The following is a 13,880-nucleotide window of genomic DNA, read 5'->3' as shown; positions in this document are numbered from 1 at the left end:
GCAGACATTCATGTCCCCCAAAGGATTAAGTATAATTGCTTTGATGAACCCATCACATTTCATTTAGCAGCATCATCAGTTCCAGGACATTTCACTTTGTCCAACATAAGACCAGCTACCTCTCAAAACAGTGAAGTGTTCATTAACATGAAAACACTCGACCTGTTTAGCATCAGCAAGTTCGCATTGTTGCTGTGAGCAAGCAGGCATGCTGATGTTTGCCCAAGCAGCAATCAACCGTGATGTCACCCATTGGTTTATCAACTACTGTTCACATGCAGTTCGACATTTGGGTCAGCATCTTGCTGTTTTGGAGCCAGAAGTGGGCATATTTGGACGAGGGGAGGGAGGAGTGGTGGATCTGACTCAATGTGATTGGGAACCCGAGGACACTATGCCAGCCAACTCATAGTGGACACCTGACTGCCCCACAGGCCTGTCAATCAAACAGATACACCCCCAAACATACCCCTTTTTTAAGGCCTAATATCTCATTAATGATGGGATTTTTTTTTTTACAGATGGACCACCAGAAAACTATTAAGAAGGAGTGACTTTAGCTTTCACCATCATGACTTGTGGAAAAAATGGATTGACTTCGTATTTTATGAGATAAATTAAATGGCAGTCTATGAAGCCAGAACCTTTTCGGGAGCCAACTCCCAACCGCCCTCGGTGGTATTGCACTTAATGGCACTTCTACAATGGCCTCACTTGTTAGATCAGGACACTACGTCCACTTTAATGTACGTATGATGTGTTTGCTGTTAGCCAAACTGCAGCCTCACAGACCTGCTAGCATGGCTTGTTAAAGTCCACCTGCAACAACCAGGGGAGATCAACACACAGAAACCTGCCTGACAAATGCAGAAAACACAACAAAAATGAAGGAAGGCTATTTACCAGTTTGACAATACATACTGTACATCAAAACATACAGGGATTCACATAAAAAAAATAGTTGAACTTCTAAGGACTGCTGCTCATGGATCAGTGGCATTAGAGAATAAGTTAAGATTTATTATTTGTTTTAATCCAGCTACATGATATTGTAGTGTCTATGTAACACAGTAGATCTCCTGTGTTAAGTTTAGGACTGTCTTTAGGTCACTCTGGGAGTGAAAGAAACAGCAAATGTTTGCAGTTTAAAACAAGGAACTGAACTGCAATTTATTATAGATTTTTAACACACAGAAAATCAAGGGAACAACATAAAAGAAAAATAACAAATTCAAATAATAACCCCAATACCGGTATTTCTCTCACAGTCAGTCAGTTTCAGTCTCTTGTCTTTCAGTCTACTACCCGGTAGTGTACGTCTGGAGGCTCTCAGACTAACTCTTATCTGAATCTTCTTGCTCGTCGGTGCTCCTGCAGGAGAATCCAAGAAGCCCAAATGCAGCTTCACCCACGGAGAAGATGATCAGGGGTCACAGGGTCACTCAGCTCCAGCGCTCTGTGGAGGTTTCTGGGGATCGCTGTCTCCATCACAGATCCATACAAACAAAAACAATCTGCATACAGCAGAATTTAATACGATGTCAGTACTATAATTTCTAAACTCTATTGTTGGTGTAACAGTAAATGACCAGTAAAATAGTATACACACATATATATATATATACAATATTCACTATGGTCAATATGAACATACCAACATATTTCACACACACATGTACTCATGTCTCAGTGACATCTATCACTTATACCTAACACGCATTATTTAAACGTCCACCGTTACTAAGCAACACAGTCAACAGCTGTTCTCAATCTGACCGTTTAACTTCTGGCGCTAAAACAAGAACATGACGTCATCGTTCCCGCTCGGTTCAACAGGTGCCGACGCATTAACCCCCAGCGCTTAGCTAGCCCCGTCACGTACATGTAGCTCCACAATCACAGATATCAACCACATAAAATAATATTCATCAACAATTTAATATTTATCTCCGACTGGTTTTTTTTTTCTCTTCTCTCCTGATCGGTATCTTCAGCCCAACTAAACAACTGTCCTCCTTTGTAGCTCTACAGCAACGGCTAACTCTTAGCAACGCATTCGTCACTCACCGGAGATTCTTCTCAAGACGTAAAGAAACTTCTTCCTTCGGAGTCGGTCTGGTTAACGATCAAATAAATAAAGATCCTCAACAGCATTGAGCAAAAATCAACCCAATGAGATTCTTCATGGTGGAGATCATGACGCTGCTGTTTCATGGAGACATAAAGGGTCTTCTTCCGGGAGAAGGCTTTGATCTCCCGACGTGCACCACAGCGCCCCTCTGGTGAACGTCGGTACTGCATGTTTGAGTTAACCCTTTAGTTGCTGGTAAAACTAATGTGGGTTACAATATCATCCCAAAACAGATATTGCATTGCAACACTGTACAATTCTTGAAGGGTGTTAAAATTACCAACATTTATATTTATTGCAATCTTTAGAGGTCATAGTAATTCTGACAGGAGCAACGGATGAAGTCAGGTGGACTTGGGGGAGTTTAAGAGTGGTTGGATGGCTCAAACACAGGACTTCAACCAGGAGTACGCTGCTCTGATCCGTTGTTCATAAGTATTTTACCATATGTAGTGTATTTTTCCATACTTCACAGTCATAACGTGACTTTTGGATGAAATGTAGTTATTTAAAACTCAATCCATGATCTTTTTTTAGGCCTAACCAAGTCGTTTTGGTGCGTAAACTTAACCAAACTGTGACTGTTTCACAATGTTACCCATGTGTTTATTACTATTAACCATGACAACAAAGGTCCGGTACAACTGTCACTAGTACTCTCCACCGATCAAGTAACTGATTGTGTTGTTTTTCTGTGAGGACATGTTAATCCTATAGAGGGCACTTAAAATGCTGTTGTTCTGAGAGTCACAGGAAAACGACCTATTGTGACGTTCCAGTATGAATTGGATTTTGGGAAAGAAAATAGGCATTAGGCAGTGTGAAGTGTCTCATAGTCTCACACTGGGTTCAGAGAATGACTGCAGTGAACCTTTAACCATTTGACTATCAGAGCATTATACCAAATTATCCCACCCTCTGCACAACATACGTATGCTACCCACCCACAGAGAACCTCTCCAGCTAAATGGGAAGGAAAAGACAGAGCCAGCCTTTACAGAGGGAACACAACATAAATACTTTTATTCTTACCTAAACATACACTGCTCAGTGAACTCAGTCTGGCACCTCTTTCTCATTCATCTTTGATAAATCAAGCTATGATTGTTGGGTTCCTGCTTTTCATTTAGTGCCCGGTCACGGCAAGAATGTGTGACACAGTTATCATCTAATCTGTTCTAATCTAATTCAAGTAATTAAATCCAGGTAAAAGCTATCCCCATTTGAAAGAGCCATTTTAACATCCTGATTGCTGGATATTTATTCAGTTTCATGTCATTGGAAATGTTGGCAACACACCAAGTGTAAGCTGTTATAAATTATTAGCCTCTGAAAGATTACACAGCCCAAAAAGCACAACTATAGCAGTACAACCCATTTTACGCTTTAAAGACAGAAATTTTATGCCCGAACTTAGACAAGGAGTCATGCCAATAACCTTTCCATAAGTCAAACTATTAACATACTTGGCATGGCCTACCCGGTCAATATCTTCCATACAGTAGGGAAAGGAATCTGACTTTGCTACTGCATTGGAAATCTGTACAAATTATTTGGGTGTTGTCTGATTTGGGAACCATAAGGCAAACGGATGTTCAATTTAATGACAAGGGCTCATCAATGCCATGGTCTGACACGTAGCTCACCTCAGCATCCTGTTTTTTTTTTTTGAGAACCTCTGCCTAACAAGCTGAACATCTGCATGCTCAATGAGGTACATCTGAGTTGCAGTATCGCTGAGCAAACAGGCAAAAGCTTTGATGATTTTGGATAAATCTACCTGCTTTGGTTCAATAAATAACCCAACAAAACCTGTAAATTGCACCGTGAGTCAGTCCTTTAGACAGTATAGCAGAATCAGGACAAGGCTGCCACGGTATGAGGGGCAGAAACCACAAACACCCTTTGCACTTCCAATAGTAGGGTTCTAATAAACTCGTGGTAAAGCTTAGTTGCCTTTCGGTGGTTGGTTATGATTTAATTGTGCACAGACACTTGTTTTAGAACTTTTCAGACAGTTGAACGTTGCTCGAAAGCACAAATTGGCAGTAGGCAGCAGTGCTAATACCTGATCGCCAACAATAAATACAGGTGAATCTGCTTTCTTCTACTGGTCATGTAACAGAGTCAACAGATCTTGCACTGTCTGCCCAAACTCCAGAGCATTGAGCCCAGTGCTCTCCTGCATCACTCCCCTGGCTGTCAGAATCAACCAGCGCAAACCCTCCTCTCAGTCTCCCCTTATATGAGTACAATAAGCATGTAACAGAGTCTGTTGATGAAACCATTCAAATGCCCCCTGACAGGCAGATGCCCTGTTGTGCATGACATGATGTTGTTTTTAAACTTGAGAAACCAGATGAGAGAAGAGGTTCAAATCCTGGTCAGTTTGAAAAATTGTTGGAATACCAAAAATCCAAACCATGTAACTAAAAAGGTAAGAAGGAATCTAGTTCACCAAGCAAAGGTTTATTCCTGTATCACATCACTTTCTATATCCACCAAGACCACTTGGGACTCAGCACAGCTAGACATGCCCCGTGCTTGTGCCGCAGCTCCATTGGATCCAGATTTGCCTTAAGAGCATTTCACCTCCAATACAGACCTTATCAGAACGCATGCTGAGATCCCTCATTAGCAGCACAGTTGTTCAGACTTGGAATGACACCAGAATGTCACAGTATCCTGACACAAAACCAGACGCTTGCAGGCATCGCTGGGGGTGAAAAGAGGTCTGCATTAATCATGCACCAACAAGAAACAAGTACTGTATCTGAAGATACACCTGAGAAAAGCTGCAGTTCTTAAAACCAAAACAATGAGCTATAAGATACCAAAAAGCTTTGCAGAGATGAGAGGATAAATCTCTATTGGCTCACCACTGCTTTATCAGTATGAAGGCTAATATTCAAATTATTCATAGAGCCGATTTGGCCAGTCAAATATTGAGCAGTGAAACTTTAAGTTGCTTTGTAGTCTCGGTCACCATTTCTTCATAGTCATTTCTAGTGTTCTGCACAGGTGAGTTTAATCCTTCTTTTTTGTGACACTGGACAGACAGCTTCAGCTTACAAACCAACCGTTCACTGCAATTAGAAACTTAATGACACACACTGGTTTCAAACAGGCTAAATCTAACTCTTCAGGGTTTACTGAGCTGCCTCCTTCTGAGCCATAACTCAATCTTCAATGGCAGCAGCCCTCGCAGTGACAATCACAACATTTAAATTCACTCAGTCAACCTCTTTTTCACTCCCGTACCTCTCTGCTGTCACATTTATAGATGTGACAGTGTCGTTCCTGGGAGAACAATGCCTGTCTGCGAGAGGGAACGATGGAATATTAAGAGATAGGGGGAAAGAGATGTGAAAGGGAGAGAGGAAAGGAAATACCGCATGGGGGGCGGAGGGACAGGATGACAGAAAGAGGAAGTGATGAAGTGTATTGGATTACAGGGTGACATTGAAAGAAGCCTCTCTGTCCCTTTTTATTCCATCCCTCTCTTCCACTATTCACTCACAGCGCACTCTTCACTTCCCACACATCATCCACCCCCACCGTCACCCTCCACCTCAATTTTCTCCCCGGCCTGTGAGGGTCCCCCGGTCGCCCGGTGGCATCACACGAGTGCTCGTCAACGCTCTGGAGTGTCACAAACATTTTCCCAAGGTGGGCCTGAATGAGATCATTGTCCTTCGCCACAACACTGCACAGGAGGGTGCAGGTGGGGTGGTGGGGTGGGGGGTGATTAAAGTGGAATGAAAATGAGGAGAACTGACAGGAGAGGTGGGGGTGAGAGGAAATGAAAGGTGAGGAGAGATGGGAGAAAATGAGAAATAGGGGAGGAGAAAAGAAGGGTTGGAAGAGAAGAATGACATGGTTGATGGGAGGGACAAGAGGCCAGGGAAGGAAATAAATAGAGGAATAATGTGAGATGTGAGAAATGAAATAAAAAGGAAAACGGCGTGTGGAAGGAGAGGATAAAAAAAGGAAAAAGGGCAAGTGAGAGGTAAGAACAGGAAACAAAAGAAAGGAAGGAGAGGAAGGAAAAATGGAGGAATGATCTGAAAGTCAAGGGAATTTACCTGTCATGGAAGAAAAAGAAACAAAAGGAGCGACAAGATAAAATATGGGCTACAACTACTTCAGGATTTGTGACTTTATTTGTAGATTTTAGTGTTTAGGATTCAAGTTAAACATTGATTTATAATCTTTACTATTTGGGGCCAAAAACTTTTTTTTTTCTGCGTACTTAACATTAAGTTGAAGAAATTCTGGCACGCTTATCCACTTATTGATGAGGTGATACTTCTGTGTATAGTTTTGTGTAATCTGCATAATTATGGTATAAGATGTTATAATATGTCTTGATCAGAGCAAAGAAAGGGAAGAAAGGAAAGACATGGGAGAGAGATGTAAAGATGAAGAAAAATTAGATGAGAAAATTAGACAACAATTTAAAGCATTAGAAAAAAAAGAATTCAGCTCATGAAAAGAAATGAAATAAACGGAGGAGATATGTTGAAAGAAAAGCAGAATGAAAATAGGTGAGGCAAGAAAATAATACAGAGGGGAAGCAAAAATAGGAAGCAGATGACTATAATAGTGTAGACATAATACACAATGATCCAAAATGAGGAAGGTGAAAGTGGCTGGTTGAAAAATGTCTCTTCAACATGAGTAAAAACACACATACAGCACACACCATGCTTCAGTTCAAGATCCAGTCCAGGCCAAATTCAGTTTGTTTGACATGTTCACAGCTGCTCTGAAGAAAGTCTTGAAAGCACCTGCAGACTTCTGTTCAGGAAGATCTCTGCGCACAGTTAGAACGCTGCGTTCAGGTCGCAGTCTCTTCTCGAGGCGTGGGTTCAAATCCCACTTCTGACAGTTGTATTTCTCTTCCAGTTCCTCTTGTCATGTTTGGAAGTAGGAGTAAAAGAATTTGTCCGTAATAAAGAAGCTGGAACACCACTGAGTCTCTCGACCTCTGCTCACATTAGAGCACCTTCCCTTGCACTTCATCGCAAAGCTGTATCAGCCTTTTTGTTCAACGCACACGCTTGTAAGTATTCATCATTTTGATGATAATTCCGGTATTCCCAACAGACAGTCAGGATGGCCGAGCGGTCCAAGGCGCTGCGTTAAGGTCGCAGTCTCTACTTGAGGCGTGGGTTCGAATCCCACTTCTGACAGCTCTTCTTTTTCTAGTGAAGGTTCTATTCACGTATTTGCAAGTAGCACAAACTGAAGTGTATTGGAGGAGGTAAGTAGACTTCTGCGCACATGAAACCCTTAGGTAAGTTTACTAAACAACCTTCACGTTCAAAACACTCGTATTTCCTTCCACTCTGGAAATGCACAATTGCTCCAAGTAGGATCTTTCGCGTGGGATTGCCGATGTTGATCACCGTCTTCTTCAACCACTATGAGTGGTGCAGGGGGGCAAAATAACAGAATTTGACTCTAGCAATCCTCAATAAGCCTTTGTTCAACATGATATATGTATTCATCAGTTTACTGATGATACTGCCCTGTTGTGAAAGGAAAGCAGTCATATCTCAGATTTAATCAGCCTCATTCAAACATTCTCAGTGTCTAGCAGTCTATACTAAAATATTGGAAATTAAAAGTGTTGCATTGCCAATATTCATGGTGCACTGTTTGGGAAAATGTATATTTGCTAAGGTCAACGCCTATTAAAACCGATGACTTTCCCTCTACAATCATTTCCTGTCCTCATATTTGGAAGTAAGAGCAAAGTACATGTACTTAAGAAAGTAGCTGGAACGCCAGTGAGTCTCTGTACTTCTGCATACACGGTACCCCTGCATCACCTTCCCCGGGATGTTCATCTTTTGCTGGGTCAGCCTTTTTTCAACGTGACAGCTTGCAGAGAAATAGCAGAAATTTAGGCAGTCAGGATGGCCGAGCGGTCTAAGGCGCTGTGTTCAGGTTGCAGTCTCTTCTGGAGGCGTGGGTTCAAATCCCACTTCTGACAGTTGTATTTCTCTTCCAGTTCCTCTTGTCATGTTTGGAAGTAGGAGTAAGAGAATTTGTACGTAATAAAGAAGCTGGAACACCACTGAGTCTCTCGACCTCTGCTCACATTAGAGCACCTTCCCTTGCACTTCATCGCAAAGCTGTATCAGCCTTTTTGTTCAACGCACACGCTTGTAAGTATTCATCATTTTGATGATAATTCCGGTATTCCCAACAGACAGTCAGGATGGCCGAGCGGTCCAAGGCGCTGCGTTAAGGTCGCAGTCTCTACTTGAGGCGTGGGTTCGAATCCCACTTCTGACAGCTCTTCTTTTTCTAGTGAAGGTTCTATTCACGTACAGTGAACCCTCGTTTTTCGCAGGGGTTACGTTCCAAATAGAAACCGTGATAGGCGAAATCCGTGAAGTAGTAACCTTTATTTTTTTTACAATTATTATACAATGAAATACTCCATAATACATTGAAACCAAAGAACAAAACCTTTTTACAGGCCCAAGCATTTGTTTAACAAATAAAAGTACTGTATAAATGTTTTTTTTACAAATAACTACTGTACTGTAAAATAATAATTTTAATCATCAATACGAACTGAAGGCTTCAAATTGCTGAGATCGGCACCGCCCCACTGCGACCCGAGTCATTGGATTAGAACGGGAGGAAATGAAAAATGATTATGAAAACAAATACAAAGTACAGTAGGACAAATAGTGACTCGTGTATTTCACTGCTCTTCTGACTGAGCCGCTGCATCCTGACTCCGCTCTGCAGCGGTTCTTTCTTCTAAAGCCGGCGGTGCAGGTGTGGTTTTTCGAGAGAAGAACATAGTTATCGGTAGTTGTTGTCGCTCTTTTTTCTTCTGGGCAAAAAGATTCTTATAAACCGACATGCCACCATCGATTATTTTTAATTTGGCAAGCTGTTTTACGTACGTGTACATATTAAACCGCAACGTTATTGACAAACAGGTAGAGAAGAAGCGGAGAGACTGTTTAGCCAATCAGAATGCAGAACACAATGCACGATGCAAATCCGTGAAGCAGCGAGACCGTGAAAGGTGAACCGCGTTATAGCGAGGGGTCACTGTATTTGCAAGTAGCACAAACTGAAGTGTATTGGAGGAAGTAAGTAGACTTCTGCGCACATGAAACCCTTAGGTAAGTTTACTAAACAACCTTCACGTTCAAAACACTCGTATTTCCTTCCACTCTGGAAATGCACAATTGCTCCAAGTAGGATCTTTCGCGTGGGATTGCCGATGTTGATCACCGTCTTCTTCAACCACTATGAGTGGTGCCGGGGGGCAAAATAACAGAATTTGACTCTAGCAATCCTCAATAAGCCTTTGTTCAACATGATATATGTATTCATCAGTTTACTGATGATACTGCCCTGTTGTGAAAGGAAAGCAGTCATATCTCAGATTTAATCAGCCTCATTCAAACATTCTCAGTGTCTAGCAGTCTATACTAAAATATTGGAAATTAAAAGTGTTGCATTGCCAATATTCATGGTGCACTGTTTGGGAAAATGTATATTTGCTAAGGTCAACGCCTATTAAAACCGATAACTTTCCCTCTACGATCATTTCCTGTCCTCATATTTGGAAGTAAGAGCAAAGTACATGTACTTAAGAAAGTAGCTGGAACGCCAGTGAGTCTCTGTACTTCTGCATACACGGTACCCCTGCATCACCTTCCCCGGGATGTTCATCTTTTGCTGGTTCAGCCTTTTTTCAACGTGACAGCTTGCAGAGAAATAGCAGAAATTTAGGCAGTCAGGATGGCCGAGCGGTCTAAGGCGCTGTGTTCAGGTCGCAGTCTCTTCTCGAGGCATGGGTTCAAATCCCACTTCTGACATTTGTATTTCTCTTCCAGTTCCTCTTGTCATGTTTGGAAGTAGGAGTAAGAGAATTTGTCCGTAATAAAGAAGCTGGAACACCACTGAGTCTCTCGACCTCTGCTCACATTGGAGCACCTTCCCTTGCACTTCATCGCAAAGCTGTATCAGCCTTTTTGTTCAACGCACACGCTTCTAAGTATTCATCATTTTGATGATGATTCTGGTTAGCCACAGGCAGTCAGGATGGCCATCAGCCCTTTTTCAACATTCACTTTAAAACCGTGACAGTTTGCAGAGAAATAGTAGTAATATCAGGCAGTCAGGATGGCCGCGTGTTCCAATGCGCTGCGTTCAGGTTGGAGGGGTGGGTTCCAATCCCACCTCTGACAGTTGTTGTGTTTCTGGTCCAGTTTCTACCAACATATTTGCAAGGAGAAGGAACTTAAGTGTTTTGGCGAAAGTAATTAGACTTCTGCGCACATGGTACCCTTGTGTAAATTTACTAAAGAACCTCGACGTTCAAAACACTCCCACATTTCCTCCCAGTCTGTAAATGTACAGTTGGTCATCATATTTGGAAGCACAATCAAAGGGACATGTACTTTTGGAAAAGCGTAAATCATAACAAAGGGCCATTTGTGTGCTAATGTGTTCACACCAAGATTAGGTGTTTTATTGTCTCGAGAGAAAAGCATGGGCTAGTGAGCGTTGTTTTGTGTCACAAATAAATTTATCTCCACTTGAACGACTAATTCTCCCAAATCATGTCGGGTTCTATCCTGCATAAAGTGGGTTATATTTATTGGTATTTTTGAGCTTTCGGGGTGGGAGGTAAATTGTTTTATTAACGGTGTGAAGCTGGGTGTTTAATACAGACAGTCCACATCAGTCAGCTGAGTGAAGATATCTTAACAAGGTAGGAGCAAGATGATGAAAAAAAGGAAAACTAAATGACAGAAGCAGTCACGAGCTGTAACCTGCGACTTGTCCAGTAAGAGCAAAGTTTTCAGGGTATTTCGTCTAAAAATACTTCATACAAACTTAATTGAAACAAACCGAAGCCAGAAATTAACCAGGAGAGTTGTGAGTTGATCTTAATTCCTGAGACTTAGCAGGCTGACAGAGCGAGTGTGCCTGTGGCACAGAGCTGGAGGCGGGGCTCATGTAGTTGCCTGGACGTGTGCACACTGCTCGTGTTTTTTAGAAGCTTGAGCCTGCATGGATATTGACATAATTACTCGGATGATACTCATACTTGTTAAAAGTACATTGTCCGTACCCGATACTCGACTCACCAGAGTACTCGTCTCACTCCCAGTGGGTTACCTCTCAAAAGCAAATCTGGCCAAGTACAGCACATGAGTTACACTTACTTCTGCGCACATGATACCCTTGTGTAAAACACCATACAATCCATACAATCAATCTGTGTACTAGTATTTTTAGCCTAGCACACCTGAACCCCCCACTGGCCGATGTATGCCGCCACTATGGTGTTGTGTTGTATGTTATTTATTTGGCACTAAATCACAACTCAGGGATATATTTCAGGGCACTAAATACAGTAAAGTCCTTATAACAGAACATTACAACATTATACAGGGTAACCCAACAATTCAACAATTCCCACATGAGTGGTTGGGAGAAAAAATACTTCCATTTAACAGGAAGAAACCTCAGACAGAACCAGGTTCAGAGGTGGGCGGCCATCTATCCAGACCTAATTTTTGGTGATACCACTAGAAAAGGAACGAAGTGTCACAGAACCTGATACACATCCATTAGTTACAGAATGTTCCACTTGCCATTCTCTGACCTGCCTTTGTAGGGAGAGGGAACTCTATTCCATCAGAGATGCGCCCAATGCGGAATTATTCTCGTGTAAACGGCCAAGTGGGACATCTACCATCCCCACTAGCCTCTGACCCAATCAGAGTGATACCAAAGTCTCTGACACACTGTGAGAAATTTTCCATTCTCTTAACATGGGAGCCACTCAGAACCAACAAGAGTCTAGAGATAAACCTCTGAGTGAAATTCCCTGACTACAGGACATTGCAATCTTTTATGCATGTATCCTGAAGTCCATGCTCTGCATGCAGTTTTGTGTGGGCTACTGTCTGTGGTGGTGAAGAGGTTGCTAGACAATCATCTACATGTGTAGCCATACATATACCCCTCTCTCTCCTATAATGTTGCATCAACTTGGTGTGTTTTACAAACACCCTCAGGCTGAGTAAAACAGAGAACCAGATACTCCCCTGGAAGGCAAACTGTAAGCATTTCTTGTATGGGGGGTATATGGCAATGTGCGAACACTAATCCTTTAGGTATGTAGATATGAACCATTCTCCTTGGCATACAAAATGCAGAAGGGACACATGACTCAACATTCTCAGTTTGTATCTGTTCAAGACTGTGAGATCTAAAATGGCTTAAATTCCTCTTTCCTCCTTCTTTGGGATTAGGAAGCATCTTGAATAAGCCTCAGAGCCTTCCTGGTTCTGACCAGGCAGAACTACTCTTATGGATCCTTTTTCTGTCAGAAAGTTGATCTCGTCTTGCCCCCTGAGCCTGAAAATAAATCATTCCTTTAAATTGCAGGGGGCCGTCATCAAATTGAGGTCTGTAACCCCTGTCTGTCCTGTTTTTACACCCATTTCAACAATTTCCTTTTTCTTTTCAGTATTGACTGCGCCCTCGGCACTTCACCTGGATATCCCAGTTGGAACAACTGTATTAAAGTGTGACAAGAAGAACTGCTTGTGAGACGTGTGTGAACATATGACAGAACTTACGTTTGTTTCTTCTCCCTGGGGGTCTGTGTCTCTCATGGAGCTATAGCGCACATTGCTGTGCATCCTGCAGCAAACTGGCCCCATTGAATATGCTATTGAATTGAGTTTGGGAGAGGGTAGAACAGGTAAGGGGACAAGGGAGGGCATTCCTCTTCCTGTGAACAGTGTGTCAAACAGCATCTTCTTTCTCCTCATCCCCTGACAGGGTGGAGAAACTCGCTGACTTTGTAGAGGGCCAGTTTGAGCTGCTGTTCTCTTTGCCCAAGGAGTCTTTGCATTTGGTGCCCTCAGAGCAGCCTGTGGCAAAGACCTCCTGGTGAGATCAGGGATCCTGTAGCCAGGTGTGAGTTGCACCACCACTTTTGCTGGGGTGGGTTGGGGTGGAGTGGGGCAGGTGGTCCAGTTAGGGCTTTCTGGGCATGTAGAGCTTCAGGGCTTCACCATCTCTTTTTTTTTTTTTTTTATCCTCACACATCTTCTGAATAGAGGCTAAGGCGACCTGTGTGATAACAAGTGTATACAGATGATCTTTCTCCCACGTGGCTCGTGAGATTTAACCAAATGGCTCTTTTTCACAAGACCTCTTAGATTGTGATATTTTGTGATGTAAAGCAAAGTGTTGATACTAATCATTGGGAACCTTGGGGACAAATATTGCTGTTTTTCTGTTGTTCCAACAATGTTTCTCCGTGGAGCTCCATGTAGCTGGAGTTAAGACTCACCCTTTTAAGTACTCTGTGGGGTTAGTTGCGTTAGGTATGGCTACCTGGCAGGTGGGGAGTATTGCTACTTTAGGCTTGCCAGCATGGGGTATTGCTAATCCAATTAGACACAGAAGCAGTCACTAAAATTTCTTCTGGGTGGCTGTTGTAATCGAGATACTACTAGGTCAGAGTGGAGCTCGAGCTGCCATTTGAACCGCAAGACAACCCAAAGCAGAGTGTTTGGCGAACACATTGCGTGCGCTCCTCTATAATTTCACACGTACTACAAACTATAATGTCAATAAAAATAGGGTTTTACTGCAATGAACACAGAGTCTGTAAAAGGTTTCATGGAGGCGCACCAACAATGAATGTAATCTGGCAAACAACAAACAACGTTTGTTG

The 13,880-nt window shown here is 42.4% G+C and overlaps 4 non-coding genes across 4 annotated transcripts; all 4 read left to right on the top strand.

Moving 5' to 3' along the window:
- Positions 1 to 7,243: 7,243 nt before the first annotated feature.
- trnal-aag (transfer RNA leucine (anticodon AAG)) lies at positions 7,244 to 7,326 on the top strand. The gene has a single exon. It is a non-coding gene; the product is annotated as a tRNA-Leu (tRNA).
- A 723-nt stretch (positions 7,327 to 8,049) lies between these two features.
- On the top strand, positions 8,050 to 8,132 carry trnal-cag (transfer RNA leucine (anticodon CAG)). Its single transcript has one exon. It is a non-coding gene; the product is annotated as a tRNA-Leu (tRNA).
- Positions 8,133 to 8,354: 222 nt separating this feature from the next.
- Positions 8,355 to 8,437, top strand: trnal-aag (transfer RNA leucine (anticodon AAG)). The gene has a single exon. It is a non-coding gene; the product is annotated as a tRNA-Leu (tRNA).
- Positions 8,438 to 9,907: 1,470 nt separating this feature from the next.
- Positions 9,908 to 9,990, top strand: trnal-cag (transfer RNA leucine (anticodon CAG)). The gene has a single exon. It is a non-coding gene; the product is annotated as a tRNA-Leu (tRNA).
- The last annotated feature ends 3,890 nt before the right edge of the window (positions 9,991 to 13,880 follow it).

This window comes from Brachyistius frenatus, unplaced genomic scaffold (genome assembly GCF_029030835.1).
Source record: "Brachyistius frenatus isolate BFR_SWC_R1_liver_20210118 unplaced genomic scaffold, ASM2903083v1 Contig_116, whole genome shotgun sequence".
In the NCBI taxonomy this organism is placed as follows: Eukaryota; Metazoa; Chordata; class Actinopteri; family Embiotocidae; genus Brachyistius; species Brachyistius frenatus.
This window is presented reverse-complemented; position numbering and strand designations above follow the sequence as displayed.